Source organism: Talpa occidentalis, unplaced genomic scaffold (genome assembly GCF_014898055.3).
Source record: "Talpa occidentalis isolate TD23 unplaced genomic scaffold, MPIMG_talOcc4v2.1 talOcc4.11, whole genome shotgun sequence".
NCBI classification, from domain to species: domain Eukaryota; kingdom Metazoa; phylum Chordata; class Mammalia; order Eulipotyphla; family Talpidae; genus Talpa; species Talpa occidentalis.
The window spans coordinates 31,131,992-31,146,551 of record NW_023601104.1 but is presented as its reverse complement, the minus strand read 5'-3'; the positions used below and the strand labels follow the sequence as shown (position 1 = coordinate 31,146,551).

Below are 14,560 nucleotides of genomic sequence, written 5' to 3'. Positions count from 1 at the left end.
TCCATGGTCATACTTTTTGCATAATGGAAGTGGTTTGTGCGGTAGAGAGAGTAGCCTTTGGAACCTGGCTCCACCCCGGCTGTGCAGCTCACCAACTGTGGACCTTGAGCCATGAGTTAACCTCTTTCAGGCTCAGTTTCCTCATCTGTGGACCACAGGCCTTGCAAGTTGCTGTGAGGTGTAGTGATGGGATATATAAAGTACTGTGTTGTGGCGCTTCTGACTTTAGAGAACTTGGGAATCATTTTATTAAATAAAGGGCAGGTTCTGATCCAGTAGATCTGGGGTGGGACCCAAGGTTCTGCCTCTGTAACAAGCTGTGAGCTGCTGCTGCAGGTTGGTGTGGGGCGGTCCTCACTCTGGGTAGGAAGGGGCTGTGCAGCTGTGGTACTCCATCTCGACTATCCATGAGCATCACATTGGAAGCCTTACTAACACATGCTAGAACCCGTATATATGGTCTGGGGGTGTATGGCTGAGGCCAACATGCTGCCGGGGTGGAGGCCCCTGCTCTGCAAGGAAGTTCTTGTCATAATATGGGGGTGAGGGCTTGCCTGGGGACACTGTGTTAAGTGGGAGGTTGCCCCTGGTCTGCAGAGCAAAACAGTTTAGCTATCTCTGCACTGCGCCAGTGCAGATAAAACTGAGTGAAAATGAACTGCAATGGCATCTTGAAAAGGTAAAGAAAGTCTATTCCTTCTGCCGTTTTCCTAATTTACCTTTACTGCTGTGAGCTTTGTCCATAATTTTCATAGAAAAAAAATGAAGTGCCCTAGGCTTGGCATTTGCATAGGAGAGAAGAGTCATTTGGAAGTAAAAATCTCACCTAACCCAGTGATCAGGTGACCGAGGCAGATGTGAACTGCCCACATCAGACTATGGTAGGGGATCCCCACCCAGCTCAGGTTGGCTCCCGGGGCAGTTCTATGACCTGGGCAAGTGGCTTCCTCTCTAAGGGGCCCAGTTCCTGTACATGTAAATGACGAGTGGAAGGATGAGGTGATTTCTAAGATGGCCTACTATGTGGACTCGATAAGCAAAGTCAGGAAATGAAGGAAAGTAAAAACAAGGAGTGTGAGTGTGTGTGTGCCCAAGCATCGGTGGGGCAGGGTGAGCAAAGGTGGAAGTTCATGGTGGTTATCATAGTCTGATTATGTAATTTGTCTACGGGTCTGCTCAGAGTTCCTCCTCCTTGCTTCGCCTTGTCCCCCAACTTCCTACCTAGACACTGCTCCCCAGAAGGGGAAACGAGCTGTGCGAAGACCTAGGGAGGCTAGTGTCTCTGTGCCCACAGCCACCAGGCCTGGGCTCCAACAGCCTGGGGTCCACGTCACTGCCTCTCTCCCTCCCATCTGGGATGCAAACAACTTCCTGCCCTTGAACTTGGGCAGACTTGGTGCTGTAGAAATCATCTCCCTGTGGAGTCCTGCCTGCCTCAAACTTGGGGCTAAGACAGATTGTGAACCAAGCTGCCCTGGTGAGCCCTTGTGAATTCCCATCCATCTTCTCCTGCCCAGCCTCATTATACCTGGAAAGGCTCTTCTGGAGCACTGTTGGGTGTTGAGCAGAAAGGTGATTACAGAACAGCCCATTGTTCTCATCTAGCATGACTCCTTGCATGCCCTGGCTCCCAGGGGGAAGTCGTTAAGTTTGCTCTTACTCTAGCTTCTGAATGAATGTGACTTGCTGCAATTAACTGGCTCTGATAAGAGTGGGGGATCAGGGTAATCAGAAGAGCAGACTTGGTTGAGACCCTCCCCCAAATGTCCTGTGGTCAGTAATAATTAGCCATGCTTTTATTTGTTGGTTGGTTTGTGAATTTATGAACCTGCCTTTTTCCTTGAAAGATTTTTCAGGATGGGCAATTAACTAGAGACTAATTAAAAGAGCTCTTTTCTTTGGAGGTCTTGATCTAGGCCCGGTAACATTGGACATGTGACTTCAATTTGCTGGACCTCAGTTTCCTTATCTGTAAAATAGGAGTCACATCAGTCCTGCCTATTATGAGTCAACATGGTAATGGGCTGGGGCCACATCCTCAGCTGTCTGCTCCCACCAGAGGTCTCTCTGCCAAGGGCACTTTAGGGAGGATGTGGGGAGAGCTTTATGAAAGCAGAGTCTTTCAGGGCTGAGAATGATCTCAGGCTGAACATAGTGTGAGGAGTGTTGATGGGGTAGTACAGAACCAGCGCTGGGAGCCCAATGATGTGACTACTCCAGCCAGGTAGCCCCGACCCTCTGAGGGCACAAGGATACAGAGCAGAAGCAAGTCCTACCTGGCATTCTAAGCATGTAACTCTCACACTCTTTTCTCCTTTCTTCCCAGGACACTGGGTATTTACTCTACCAAGGACATGTGAAGAAATAGGGGTATGGGAAGTCTAATCAACACCCTCCAGCCGTAAAGAGCTTATGCACAGCAGCAATCATATTCACAATAGCAGCAACATCTGTACTCTTTCCAAGGAAGTGCACTTTCATGTCCCCAATTTGTGAATAAGGAGCTAAAGTTCAGGAAAAGTGACTTACCCAGGACTACATAGCCAGTAGTGGTGGGAGGCACTGCAGTCTCTGTTAATTGATGATCTTTGGTGGACAGGTTACCATGGAACCCCGTAAATCTGAATTCAAATCCTGGTCTTCCAATCTCCACCCTGCCTACTGGTACCAAGTCACTTGTCTTGCGTAAGCCTGAATTTCCTCATCTATGAAGAGGACACTTTGCCAGGGAATAAGAAACTTCATAGTTCAGTGCTGGGAACGTAGTAGACACCCAGTAAAATGGTAGTGGTTTCTGGTGAACTATGAGAGTAGTAGGTTAAGATTAACTCTCTAAAGCCCAGCACTGCCCCCACCCCAGGATGAACTATATACCCTGCTGGGTTCTGCTGGAGCAGAACCAGGAACATGCATAGCTGCAGTTCCAGGCAGCACCACCCAAACTCCTGTGGGTCACTCTGAAAGGCCAGGAGACATTGTGGGGCGGACATGACTGTTGATATTTGGAAAAATAGATAGGGATGGAGGTGAGAAGTGAGTCTGGGCATTTTACATCTTAGCTTGGCAGCAGTTATGGAATCACTTGAGGCGTGCAGTGCTGAATTGCATTGGGGCTACCGAGTGGGGGGAAGAGACCTGAAAACAAAGCAAGAAATCGAGTTGCTTGCTCTGGTTCTGCTAAACGTGGGGGCTTGTACTTCTGGTCTGTAAAATGGGAATGAGATTCTCTGGCCAATAGAACAATGGTGTGGGAGCCGGTAATTCAAAGGAGAGTTTTTAAATTGGGGAGGGGCATTGCTTCAGCACGTTGCAGTCCCCAGGATCTTCTTGGGGTGCGCTTCTTTGGGAAGCAGGCTCTTCAGTGAGAACACTGGGGTGAATGGAATGGAAGAGGGCAGAGAGAGGGGTCACATGACAGAGGGGTCAGGCTTGCAGAGTCCTGGGAGTATCCATGTGAGGGGTGAGCCAGGAAGTAGGGCCATTTCTTGTATCCATCTGGATGGTAAGGGCACTAAGTAAAGCTATTAGTACTCTTGGAGAATGGAGTCACATCACCTCTCTCTGTAGCTTCTTGTTATCCTCTGAATAAAGCTGAAACCACATTCCTTTGTAGCCTGCCCTCAAAACTAGTTAGCCCACCCTAACTTCTGTTGCTAAGTATTATTGCAGACCTGTGCAGTGGCCACACATTACTCACTTCCCTGCTGACACAGTGTCTGCTTTGGGGCCTTTACTGTATTTTTTTCAAGCTTTCCTATCTTACAGAATGCCTCCCCACTGTCCTTATCTCAGTCTTTCCGGCAAAGATCAAAAGCTACCTCTTCCATGAAGCCTTCCCTGAATACTCCTTTTTTCAGAATTAAGCTTTCCATCTCTTCTCTTCCCATAGCAATGGCTCATAAGTCAGAGTGTATTGCCTCCAACCCTGCATCTCCTACCGCCACCACCTCCCATGCCTACCATCTTGTAAACATCTTGCTTAGTACACTCTCTTTAAATGAATGAAATTGTTGGAAGGAGCAATACCCATAAGCTCCAGAAGAATACCCAGAAATTTCCAGAACTCACCTTCATAAAAAGGAAATTCTTGGCACTTCTCAAGGGGCTTTTCCAGCATGGCTGGGTCTTGAATCTATCTATTGGCTTCTCTACAGTTTGGACAAACAGACAACTGCAGTGAGACTGGAGTGAGCAACTGCCCCCCAACATCATCTCTGCATTCTATGGGCAAATGGTTTGAGCTTCTACCTCATGCAACACTGGGTAGTGGTTACACAAAGACTTGAGCCAGATTCCCCTTCAGTCCCGATTTGCTTTTATTAGCTGTGTGATCTGGGACAAGACATGACCTCTGTGTGCATCTGTGTGTGCCTGTTTCCTCATATATGAAAGGGGAATCATAATAATAACTCCCATCAGATTATTGGGCTGATTAAATGAATCAGTGCGTAGAAAATACTTAGAATGCCTGGAATATTAGTAATCATTCAACAGATGCAGCAGATGTTAGCTATGATTATCATTTTTTTAAGATTTTTATTTTATGCATACAAGAGCTGAGGTACACGCCAGAGGTGCGGGGGGGGGGGTGAGAGGATTCATCAGAGACAGAGTGGGGAACAGAACAGTCAGACTGACTGAAATACACTGCTGAGGGGAGCAGAGGGCAAGGCAGAAGAGGTCTGCTGCGCCATGTGGGTCGCTCTCTAGCCAGCCGGGGATCAAATTTGCGCTGCAGAGGCTGCGGATAGCTTCAGAGTGCTGTGCTTAACTTCTTGCCCCACCAGGGAGGCCCTGATTATCACTATTGTCTCTGATGCTGCTATTGTTATTTACCACTATTGTTATTTACTCCCCATCATAGGCTGACTTGTCCTGGCCTGAGTGCCCTGTTGAGCCTTGGTGGTATAGTGGTGGGCATAGCTGCCTTCGTGAGTGCCCTATTGGTGGTACAGGTGGAAATGAGGACAAGAGGAAGAAAACAGTTGAAGCTTCCTCCTGGATTGCTGAGGGCTGGTCGCTGCAGGTTGTCAAGGGCTCCTGAGTTCCCCAGGATGACCACAGAACTGAGAATAGTCTTTGCCGTCACGAGAGCACGGGCGGGTTTCTTGACCTCCATGCTCCTCCCCTGGCCGGCTTTTCTTAATGAAGGCTCACTGAGGCGGCCAGCTTGGCGGAGCCTCCTCTACTGCTCTTGGACTAATTGCTGCCACCGTGACACCTGCAGGGACCAGCCTGTGAGGTCACTGCTGAACTGCAAAGACTTGATTTCCCAGACCCTCTCCCAGAAGCTCTCTCCCCACATGGAGCCCATGTGGCTGCCAGATAATGGGCCCTCTGGTCATTCCTCAGCTCAGATGTTCCCTTCCAGCTATGGCTGTAATGGGGATGGGGATCATGGGAGGCGGGGCAGGGGCCCCGTGTCCCCTCCCCTGGGATTCAGGGACTATATTTCTCCCCTGCATGACAGAATTTCTATTACCTTAAAGGGCTCATCTATTTATGCTGCAATTTTTTGAAGCCCTGTCTGCCGTTATTGAACCCTGCATGCTGGCGAGGGGAGCGGGCACTCCATCACCCAAATGAACAAACTCGTTTCCACATTTTTCTCCCCTTTCTCTGTGCTGTCGGTAGGTCATACGCAAACCTCAGCTGCTCTGGCCAGGACAGCAGGAGGGGGCGGCAAGAGATTTGAAAATCCAGATCAGTGGAGCAGTGATTGAATTTTCTTCCAAGGATTCTGATGTCCTTTAAAGACATCTCCCTTCCCCAGGAGCCCCACCACCCCCAGAGGGGTAGAATGCATATCTACCTCTTGTGAGGCCTGAAAACTGGAACTGGGGAGCAATGGCAGCTGCAGGTTAGGAGGAAAACCGACTGAGAATTATAGCCAGATGACATGTCTAACGTACGTGCCTTTCCTGTTCTAGTTTTGTTCTTCGTCAAACTGAGTTCTACAGGCTATTAACCTAAGAGTGAAAGCCAGCCTTGCATCCCTGCCCCCCACCTTGACTAACTAATTATTATAGTAAAAGAGTTTCCTGGATGCTTTGTGGGGGGATGAGGGACTTACCCTCTACCTGCCCTGTGCAGAGGTGCAGAAATGACCCAAAAATATAAACACACACACACATTCATACTTCAGTGCTCAAATCCCAGCTCTGCCACTGCCTGTGGAGTGATCTAGGCCCAGTTACATAAGCTGCTTGAGTCTTAGTTTTTGTCTATAAAATTGGGTAAGTAGTGGTACCGTGCCCTAATGTTATGTTAGGGCTGAATTAGATAAAACAGGTTCAGCGCTCAGAACAAAGCCTGGCTTGTAACAGATACCAGTAAGTCATGTGCCCTGTGTAGTGTGTAGAGCTGACACACTGAAGCACAGGGCTTGGACTATGAGGTCAGACAGGCTTGGATGGGAATCCCAAGTCTGTTGCTCAGTAGCTGTGTGACCCCAGGCAACACACTAGCCTCTGAGCCCTAGTTTCCCATCTATAAAATGGGTCAATAATGCTTGGTATGAGCACAAAACAGAAACTGTTCTTCACAGTGGCAGAGTGGAAAGAATGTTCCTTTTACAAAGGAGGAAACCAAGGTTCAGATAGGGAAGTGACCTATTCTCAGTTCACACAGCAAATCATTGGCAGAACTGGGGTAGAAAGCAAGCGACAAAACCCCCATTGCAATACTCTCCACCTTTGCCTGTATCTTGTGAGTGGACTGTCCCCAGAGCAGACACCTACCGATTTTCCCCAGGGAAGAGAGAGATTGGGAGGTAAGAGTGGGGTTGGGGACCCCCTGGATGTTAAATCATGTTGGCGATGAATCCACAGAGCAAAGTAGAGAAAATTGGTATTCATTAGGCTGGGCCAGTCTTACTCTGAGACTCTCAGGTTTGTAGTTTTATGAAGGAAAACTGTTGCCTCTTCTGTTATAAAAATTAATGGTCCCTGTGTCATGCCACTGTCTCCCTGCCATGCTCCTTACATCTTATCAGTGCCCTCCTCACTGGGCCCTGGAGCTGGGACTTCGGACTCATGTCTACTGCCAGTGACTCTCTTCTTGCCACAGAAGCAACTGCTGGGGTAGATGTGAGGTCTCTGCACCTTTTTTTTTTTTTTAAGATTTATTTATGCATACAAGACCTGGGGTACAGGACAGAGGTGGGGGGGGGGGGACGTGGTGAGAGAATTCACCAGAGACAGAGTAAGGAGCAGAACAGGCAGATCGACTGAAATACACTGCTGAGGGGAGCAGAGGACAAATCAGGAGAGGTCTGCTGTGTCTTGTGGGTTATCTCCCTGGCCAGGGATCAAACTTGTGCTGCAGTGGCTGCCGATAGCTTCATAGTGATGAGACTTAACTCCTGTGCCACCAGGGAGTCTTGGTCTCTGTGCTTTAAACACACTCCCAGGTTTCTTTTTGTACACGTTTCTGGCATTGATGGGGTTCCATCTCTGCCAGCTCCCTGTCCTGGCCACCCTAGGGACTCCAGTGGGGAAGACCTTTGCATCAGAGAAACTTCTCCAAGGTCAGGAGGAAGTGGACTAGGATGGTGAGGCCCACATTGAAGCATGATCACAGCCGCAGCCCTGGCCAGGGCCTTTCTACCTGTGGTCTCTCTTATACACACAACACCTTGTAGGTAGAGGCTGTTTGGGTCCCCACTTTTCAGAGGAAGAATCTGACACCCAGAGGTGAGGTCACCTTCCTAGTTGGTAAGTGAGGCTCTTGCTGTCTGAACCCAGAGCCTATACTTTGAGCCACAAACCAAAATTGTTTGAATGTGAGGAGAGCTGTGGGTCTGCGGTAAATAACCAGCTTCCTGACTCTTGGGCCTTTTCCTAGGATGGGGGACGGTCCCAGCAATCTTGTTTCTTCAGGGAAGGAACACTAGTAGTTGTCCCTAACCCAGGGGCAGCTCTTTACAGTTCACCCCCACCACAGCATGTCACCCCTGAGAGGTCAGGCCTCACAGGGGAGCAGTGAGGAAAGCAGGATGAGAGGTGGTGTCTGTGTTGCATAGAGGAGGCAACGTAAGTTGAGAATGGCTGTGGGTCTTGTCCTAGGTGATAGGACTTGTGAGGACAGGAGCTGGGCTGTGGCTCCCAGGCCAGGCCCCGCCCTGTGCAGGTGGGTGGAGGCAGGAGGTCAGTGCTGAGGAGGACTCCAGCCCTGGGTCTGCTGCCTGCTTCCTGGCTCTTTGATTTTGCCCAAGTCACTTCACCTCTCTGGCTTAACTTTATCTTCTGCAAAACAGGACACAAACCTGCTCTTTGTAGCGCAGGACTGGTGGAAGCTGAGATGAAAGGCATTACTGGGCAGGACTGGAAGAAGTGCTAGGCCGCATTCACTCAGAGACATGAAGGGGAGCAGTGGGCTCTGGGGCGCAGGCGCAGATGCAGACTGACACCCCTGCGAGGCTGCAAGTCTGGAACAAAGGAAGAACACAGGACACCCCGCTTACTTCTGCCCTCAAGCTTTAAGACCCCACCCAGCCTGGCCCCTCCCAAGCCCTCTCCCCCTCTTCTCATTAGCACCAATAATCCCATCTGCAGGAGTAATTATGGACCCCAGGAGGGAAAGGGATTCCTGCCAGAAGATGTGATTATGTCTGGAGAATGAAAGATGTTGCAGGAAAAGGTCATGAATAAATTACTTCAAGGTGGGGCTAATAAGAAAACGAACAAAAGGGGTAATTGCACAAATAAACAAAAATTCTACTTAAGTGTTCTCTCCAAAAACACTACTAAATAATTGTTCTTACTTAGAAGTTCCACAGTGGGGTTCCTGGTGCCCTGACACAGGCACAGGGAAGCTGGGAGGGGGCTCCGTGGCCGGCAGGCCCGGATGAGCGAGAGTGAGGGACAATAGTGGGAGCAGAGCAGGTGGCCTGCCAGGGCGGGGCTTGTGCTGGGTTCAGCAGGCAAGGGGGAGACAAAACAGCGGCCCCCCCTAACTCCGTGTCCTGTCGGGCGATAGTGACATCACAATCTAAGAACCCAGTATGCAGTAGGTGCTCAATCCATGCCAGAACCAATGTTCCCTGTGGTTGGCTCTTCAATGGAGGCTGCTTGGCAGAGCGGGGGAGAACAGGGACTTTGAAGGACTTTCAAGGAAACCTTAGTTTGAATCTCAGCCCTGCCTGCTGCTCACCAACTGGGTACTTAAGTAAGGTTTACCTCTTGAGACTCACCCTGCCCACCTCAAAGGCAGAGCACCTTGCAGGATGGTTGTGAGGGTGAAACAGGGAAAGCACTACAGAAGCCACCGAGTGGCTAACTCTTGGTCTCTAAAATAGTAGCCCTTGGCAGCGGGCCTGGGCTCTTACTGGGCTGTGGGGAGAACATGCCTAAAGCATTCGTGGCGCTTCTTCTGGGCCAGCACTACAGTGAGAATATCACTTAATCTTCACCACTACCCTTGGAGGTGTAGGGGCTCAAAGGAAATCATTCCATACCCCTCTTCTACACTGGCAGATAATCCAACAAGTATCAGGTTGATAATAGGAGGGACAAAAAACACAAAGAAGTTTACTAATTGCATGCAGGCCTTTCCTATACATAGGAGAGACCCAGAAAGGCTGAGTAACCCATGTGGCTTCAGACGCCATCTTGAATAGCCCCAGCTAAGACAAAGGACATGAGGTGCGGGGTGAGAAGAGATCAGTTGGGGTGGTTACTGGGGAAGGCACAGTAAAAAAGGGATGAATTTTTTTAATTTTTTGTAGTGTTGTTACTCTTCGTTCATTATTTGATTTCTCCCCTCAGGTGTAGTTCCCATAGTTCTCCCACTGCTTTAGGGAAGGGGGGGGGCAGCCCAGACCTGGCAAACCTGCCTGCTCTAAATGGGTTCTGCCATCCACCGCATCAAAACAAAACATGAGACTTTAATGGGAAGGAACTTTAATACAATTAGGAAACAATACAGGAAAGACAAAGAATCTAGTTTCTAAATCAAGCACCCAAAGTTACCCGTCCCCTCATGGGTAAAAGTCCACCCAAGCAGGATTGGCCCAGAGCAAGGCCCCAAAGCCTGCCCCAAGTCTAAGGCATCTTCCAGTGGGGACCCACAGAAAAGGATCAGAAACAACCAGACAAGTCTGGGAGGAAAAGAGCAAAATCAAAATCAAGTCCAAAACCACCATTGTCACCTCCCCACGAGTCTCACTCACATCTGTGTCACCCAGTCCACGACCAAAAGGCAAGTGCAGTCTTTTCACATATCTTTCTGCTCCATGTACCTCCTCTAGGCCTCCTTCTGGCTCTCCATCCTGCTTCCTTCCTTCCCCAGTCTCCTCTGCAGCTTCTTCTCTCCCTTCTCGGCCGCACCCTCCTTTTGGGTGGGCCAGGAAACCTGGAACCTCCCTCTTTCCCGGGGATCACCCCGTTACACCACCACTACAGCATTCATTATCCACCACCACAGTCCCTTGTGTTCTTCCTGTCCCTGTTTGAACTCCTCTCCACCCGCTGCTGGAGGCCTCAGATCTATGGTCAGTTTGTAAGTTTTGTCTTTTTCCTGACCCTTTGTTCAGTTTCTCTATATTCCACATAGAATAAAGCCATCCAGTATTTAGCTTTCCTTCTGGCTTGTTTCCGCTTAGCATAATCCCTTCCGGCTCCATCCCCGTTGCTGAAGATGGCATGATTTTGTCTTTTTTGATTGCTGAGTAGTATTCTATTGTGATCCATTTAACTGAGGGCATTTGGTTTGTTTCTCTCTCTTGGCCACTGTGAATAGTGCTGCAGTAAGCAGAGGTGTGCAGGTTTCCTGTTTAGTGATCTTGGCTCTTGGGGTAGACTCCTAGGAGTGGAATCCCTGGGTCATCAAAGGGGTAACTAGGGCATATTTGGTTCTGCCCTTCTTGAAAAGAGATTAGATTCGGTATTCCCTGTACAGTGAGGAAGAGGCCCTTACAGAGAAAGTTTTCCCTGTGCTCTCTTTTACAAAGAAAACATCCGCCCAGTTTTCAGAGCCACTCCTATGAAATACACCTTTCACCAAAAAGACATTTGGAGGCACCAGGTTTTTGCTCCCCCACAGTGGAAAGAGGATAAACAAGACACAGTGAAGTTAATAAGTTACCTCAAGTCTATCAGTTATACCCCCAAAAAGCTGAAAAGAAATTAAGTTGTCTAAGATACCACAAGTGCTGGAGCCAAGATCGGAACCCAAGTTAGGTTGCGAGAGCCGGCGGGCTCTGCCCGCCTCTGCAGTGGGCAAACCCACCCACCACCCCCTGCAGGATGAAACCTTAACTGTGGCTGCAGGTTAAGGTCATGGAGGAACTGAATTTGCAAGTGGCATCAACCCATAGGGCTGTCAGGCATCTGACAGGCAGCTCAGGGCGGGCGGTGGTTTCCCAGGTGGTGGTATGAGTGGAGTACCCCAGTCACCACCACGACACCCAACTTGATCACAGTGCTTGCACTGCAAAATGCTCTCCCCCCACATCGCTTCATGTATTCTCACAGTCCTCCGAGGTCAGACGTCACACGTCACTAATATACACCCCAGGAAAAGGCTGGGCAGAGTTACACAACCCAGCATCTCAGCCCTTCCGACTCTCAAGACACATTTTCCAGGACAGGTCCCTCCTCCCCCACTTCCCTCCTAGGCCTTGCTCCCCCTCTTTTCCCTTGGGTCTGCAGCTCCAAGCTCTGCCCCTGGCTCTCCCTACAGCAAGGTCTGACCTAAGCGCTCTTTAGACCTGCCCCCTTGAGACCTCAGGACCTAAATGGAGAATAAATTCCAGGCCCACATTAGGGCATGGTGAAACATTCTCTGAGAATTTGCCTGAGAAACCTCCAGGAGCCAGAAAAATCCAGAGGAAACCAGCTTCATAAAGACTTGGAAAATGTACAGGCCTTGGGGGTTGGAAGGGAGGGACAGAAACAACCTTTCCTGTCCCCACTCCCTTTTTTGTTTCCTGGTTAAAGCCTCTCAGATTTCAAAGTCTGGGCTCTGTTGCATTCAGAAACTATTCTATAATGGCTTTTTTATTAATGATTCTGCAACCAAAAACAAATGGATTTCCCTGTGCGTGGACTTTTGGCCTCTGTCAAACAGAAAGGAATGGCCCCAGAGCCTGCCTTTGAGGGAGGGGTTCCTCAAATAGGCCAGAATGCTGAGTTGGGCACCCCAGAATGCCTGCCTTTGGGCACCCATCTTTGTCTTCAGGGCAAGGCTTGAAGCCTGACACTCAAAACCATTCTGGCTGCACCCCATCAACCTCTGGGTTCCCGTCCCCTCCTGCAGTCCACCTCAGTGCTATGGCAAGTCCCCATGGGTTGTTTTACCCTGGAGAACCACCCAGGTGGAGACCCCGCCATACCTTTTTGCAATCTGCCCCTTCCCCTGGAATAGCCCTTTCTCCATCCTCCTCGCCAAACTCTGCCCTCACCCCTCCAGGCTCAGATCAGTTGCAAGCTCGTCATACAGCCTTCTTGCTCACCCCCACTGGGCCTCACCCTCCCATAGTGCCCTGGCATGCACACTTGTGGGCACATTGTGGTTGTTTCTGTTCTCTCTAAACAGGAAGCTCCTGGGGAACATGTATTCCTGATTCACCCCTGGGTTCCTGCTCTGCCCCTCATCCTCTCAACCCCACCCAGCTTCCAGACCTGGCAGTCCCCCACATAGAGTGAGATCAGTAAATAGTCATCGAATAAATGGGCAAGTTATTTAGAAGCAGCCTCTAAATTGTGACTAGACCACATTTGTTTAGATTTTAGTAAGCACCCACCCCACCATTGGCCTCTGCAGAACCCCTCTCCCCCCCGCAATCTGGTTCCCATTGTTACTGTTGTTAGTCAGACCCTGGCTCTACAGATGGCAGCCCTGGGCCCACAGCTCCCAGTGGGTTCCCCAGAGGAGGTGGGTGCTCCAATGGACACGCACACGCCCTCTGTATCCAGCCCCACAGCAAGGACCCAGCATGTCTATACCAGTGCCCACACACAAAGCCACTAGGGCCAAATCGCCATTGGGGCTCTAGGGCCAGGATTGTCCCAAATGCCCCACATGCAGATGTCACACCACCAATACAGAATCCACTCATATAACCAAAGTCACACACTGCATGGACCACGTCTGGGGGCCTATCCAGCCTGTCTCTACCCTGCTGTTCAATGCATGCAAACCATATGTGTACCTAGTACAGCTAGGGCCTGTGGACAATTCATATAACATATGTCACACACACACAACTCAACATCTAGAAGTTGGAAGGTAGCCTGCCCGCAACCCCCTATGCCACAGTCTCATTTTGTGCCCCTGCCCTTCTATGTCCTGCTCACACTCCTCTGAATGTTCATGGTGCCCTCCCCGATGCACGAGGGCTTCACGGGAGCTCAGAGGTGATATGTCTGGGTACTTATTAAAACCACGAAAGAAATTGTGGAGCCTGATGCAGTGATTTGGGCCATATGCTGCCAGTGTTTGCACAGAAACTCCTGAAGATTGCACCTCGCCTTGCAGGGAGATTACATTCTGTTCTCAGAGGGAGCAGAGTCCTAATCCTCTGTACAGAATCATCTCCCCCCACTGCCCCAATTCTTCAGGGAGCCAGAGATCTGGACAGGGCTCAGCCTTGGGGAAGCAGCAAGAGGAGATGAGGCCAGGAATGGAAAAGCAAAGCTGTCATAGAAAGTTCCTTCCTGTTAACTAAGACTGAGGCCTGCCTGTGTGTGGGAGGCAGACAGCACCCCTATTGTCATCAGTAGCAGCAGCAGCCCTCTCGTCATCCCTGTGACTGGTTTTATCTTTCTCAGAGCATTTATAATATTTGATGGGTGTCTGCACAATCTCCAGCCAAATGCTTCCCCCCACTGCCTGTTATTCCACCATCTGAGTGTCATTCCTTCAAGCTTTAGAGGCTTTTGGACTTCAAGATGCTCCTAACAAAAATGTCTCAAGAGTGCCTCACCATTCCTTATTAGCCAGTGATGCGTTCCCTGAACTCAGGAGAGGCCCTCAGGTAAGGGAATGGTTGGAACAGGTGAAGGGGCTTCAGATAGAACAGGGTTTCAATGAAGAGGAGAGAAAAGACTGTTTTACCAGCACAGCAGCTGAGTCCCCAGGAGGTCCCCAGGTAATTGGCAGGGCCTGAACGCTCATGTTCTCCCTTTACTATACTACATACCACCTCTCAGGCCTCCCTGAAACATCTAGGTATCTGTGTGGGAACTGTTACTAGGTATCTGTTCCTCAGAGAAGCCTCTTGTATGGGAGTCACACAGGATATTTGTGCAAATTAGAAAAAAGGTACCCCTTTCTCAAAACATTCTGACATCTGCCAGAAAACTGATGTGTATATACACAAACTATGACCGTCTTGTAAGTGGTACCTTTAGTTGTGCAGTGCGCAGCCTGCACCACTGGCCAGAGCAGCCTCAGGCAGCCTATTCATTTTGGACAGACATAGGGCTTCCAGGCCTAACCTTCACCCCTTTTTCACTCATCCCCCATGGGAGCCAAACAGAATGACTCCGCTTTATAGGCTCTGGGCACATGGAGGAAGGGGAGGAGGTGAATGTGACAGGTGACTTCCAGCCCTCTT

The 14,560-nt window shown here is 49.8% G+C and overlaps 1 protein-coding gene across 1 annotated transcript in view; it reads left to right on the top strand.

Annotated features, from left to right (window-relative positions):
- MEGF11 (multiple EGF like domains 11) overlaps positions 1–14,560 on the top strand; it is a 330,203-nt gene that overhangs the window by 278,441 nt on the left and 37,202 nt on the right. The window lies entirely within an intron of this gene.